Raw genomic sequence first — 3,331 nt, forward strand, 5'->3', positions numbered from 1 at the left:
TCATTTCTTACGATGAACAACAGAAGAGATCAATTAATGGCAAAACCAAAACAGTAAATAATACTGTAATTAATAAACAATACGTAATAAAAACAACTGAAGTTTTTATATACTGTTTTACAGAAAAAACGATGAAGTTTTTATGTTCTTCAAATCGTTTTCTGAATTTCAATACTCTGATGAAGTTTTTATATCTTCAAATCAGAATAATAAAATTCAGACAGAATACAGAATATAATTTAATAATTTCCTTAAGATTGTTATTTATCTGTATTGTTGTAAATTAAATAATAATCTTTCTGAAAACAGAAACAAAAAGTTAGTAGAAACAATTCTGAAAAATAATATTCGAACTTCAAAATAATTTTTGAAACGTTGAAGGAACAAATCGAGCCCACTGAATACACTGTGTGTCCTTAAGAAAATTATTCCCCTCAAGTACCCGAGGTTATGGAATATATCCTCCCAGGATAGAACGATTTAACTCACCAGTGTATCGGTACCTAAAACTCTGGTGATCGGCGAACCACTCGATGGTCATAAAACACACTGGAATATTTTGTGCAGAAGAAGAAGAAGAAGAAGATTCAGAAAATTTCGTAAGTAAATATTCTGGGATTTGAAGGTCTATTTATAGCCATCTTGGTGATGTTTTTGAAGAGGTTTGCAACCTTTCAGAATAGTCATGACTGTTGGAACAGGTGTGACCCTCTGAAGAGGTTTGCAACCTTTCAGAACAGTCATGACTGTTGGAACAGGTGTGATCCTCTGAAGAGGTTTGCAACCTTTCAGAACAGTCATGGCCGTTGGAAATTTTTGCGGGAAATTTAAAACGAATTTAAATTTATCCGGGAAAGAAAAACGGGCTAGACCGGACCGGGTCGCGGGTCATCCCTCCATTTCTTTTCCCACCATTTTTCATTCACACCTCTTTTGTTATTATTTATTAAATAACAAACCCAACATTGAAAACTGTCAAAGGTACCAAACAATTGAAGCTTGACCCCATAATATATGATGCCTTAATTAAAGAGAAGGTAAGCCAGTGAAGTATCAATTTGTTAATACGTTCAATAAATAGGATAATGATGAAATTTATTTTAACATCCAACATTTGAATCTAGATTGAAGCATATTTTCTCTTGAGTAAATTCATTAACTTTCATGTCATTCTTATTGAATCTTGTTCTCACAAGGCATTTCGAGAATTGTATGTCTTTAATTTACTTCTGTCCCATATACGCTTATTTTGCAAGAGAGCCTAATCTTCTCTGTTGATATCTCCTGTCTCCACGATATATGTGCAGGTAGCTGTTGGTGATGTCATTTACATTGAATCAAACAGTGGAGCGGTTAAAAGAGTGGGCAGAAGTGATGCTTTTGCCACAGAATTTGATCTTGAGGCAGAGGAGTATGTTCCACTTCCTAAAGGAGAGGTTCACAAAAAGAAGGAGATAGTCCAGGTTTGTCTCATTTCCCATGCAGTCGCATTTCTTATTTTGCTATGGCGTAAATAGAAGATTACCCTGGAATTGTATGCAAGTAGCTGATTTCTGTGCTTCTTTTCCACATGGTCAATATTTTCTATAGCTTAGCTATGGAATACCAAAGATCATAGTTTGTCTTAACAAACTCACTTGAACACTTGAAGGGTGTGTGAAATTCTGTATATCATTTGGAGGGGTGAGGAAACAGATCCCTTAGATAGATACCGGAATGATCAGGAATTCAGCCTCCTGGATTTTAACAAGTTAATTGACAGCGTTACTGTGTTAAAATACAAAATCAGGAAAACAAAACTGTTAGAAGAATTAAAGAAATCTGGAAAAATAGTAGAGTTTAAGAAATATTCCGAGTCCACAATTTGCTTGTGTGTCCTTAAGGAATTTTAACCCCCTCACAAGTTGCCAAGGTTATGGATTAAATCCTCCCAGGATAAAACGGAATAAACCTTCCTGCAACAGTGGCAATACAAACTGCAGGATTCCAACGAACTTAAAGATCGGAGCAAAATCACACTTACGAATTTGAGAGAGAGAGACTGCGAATTAGAATGCAGTATATTCAGAAAGAAAGAAGTTCTGGAGTGTTTTTCGTATATAGAAAATGGACCCTTGCCTCAGAATTTATAGGCAATTATCAGAAGAGGTGTCTGGAAAATGTGTCTTTTCAGAAGAATACGCTGCCTGCCGCGGTTCTACCGCGGTCGCAGCAGAACCGCGGTCAGAGGAGCCTTCTGAACCTGCCTGCCGCGCTCGCGGCAGAACCGCGGTAAGAGGGGCTTTTTGAACCTTCAGCAGTAGTGATTTGGCATTTAATTAATTATTAAATAATTAAATAAATTTTGTCCAAAAAATAATCTTATCGATCGTTTTCCAAATCCAAAGCCAAAGCCGAAGCCGAAGCCGAAGCCGAAGCCGAGCCGACCGAGCGACGACGACGGCGCGAGGGTTCATTCTCTTCAACTCCTTTTATGAGCTTTAAGAAGTGATTTTATATATAAGCACACAAATGTGGTTGTCCCTCACCAATGAGGGACAAAGTGCAAGACAAAAGTTCACTTCTTCAAATTTTCAATTTCCCTCCATTTTATTTCCCTCCATTTTCAATTCACACTTCTTCTACTTTAAAGCCCAATGGCTTAAAGTCCAACAATCCCCCACATGAATGGGAATGGCTGTATCAAGAAAGATTATAGATGAAAGCTATGTGATTTTGCAAGTAAGGATTAATTGCATCTGGATAAGTAGGTTTCCCTTTGAACTTTCCGTAGTAAACATATGTCGGATATACTCGGTCAATCGGTAGATTTGATATCTTTGAACCGTCGAACTTTAGTGTATACCTAGACAACCATATGTCACACAATCAACCCTTAACCGTCTTTTAGTTCTCATTGTTGTGTTCGTTTCAGCCATGAACACCGCCTGGTCTCATAAGTGCGTAGAGAATTGGCCTTACAGAATTCTCATTGAAGCGGCTTCCACTTCACACTTACATAGGTGATTCCTAAACGTGTAATCCTTTAGATTGACACTATTTGATAACTACCACATCAAACTTAGGTAATCATTAAAGAACGTGTAAAGTTCTATCCTTGTTACTGAACATTGTCTTTATCACGAGAATGGACCAAAGATTTTATTTTGACAATGTTGAACCGGTCAATCACAACTTTGTTTGAGCTCCTTGAACCTAGATCTCGGAACATCCAAAATTCTAGGTAGAGTTACCGCCATGTTGACTTATCCTCGGCCATAGTCCCATTCCCTTAGATGATTTCTCAACTCCCTCTCTAGTTAAGCCTTTTGTAAGTGGATCCGCCACATTA

At 37.3% G+C, this 3,331-nt stretch overlaps 1 pseudogene; it reads left to right on the forward strand.

The window, feature by feature from the left end:
- Positions 1–956: 956 nt before the first annotated feature.
- The window catches only part of LOC109240062, an 8,328-nt pseudogene continuing 5,953 nt past the window's right edge, over positions 957–3,331 (forward strand).

This window comes from Nicotiana attenuata, unplaced genomic scaffold (genome assembly GCF_001879085.1).
Source record: "Nicotiana attenuata strain UT unplaced genomic scaffold, NIATTr2, whole genome shotgun sequence".
Taxonomy (NCBI): Eukaryota; Viridiplantae; Streptophyta; class Magnoliopsida; order Solanales; family Solanaceae; genus Nicotiana; species Nicotiana attenuata.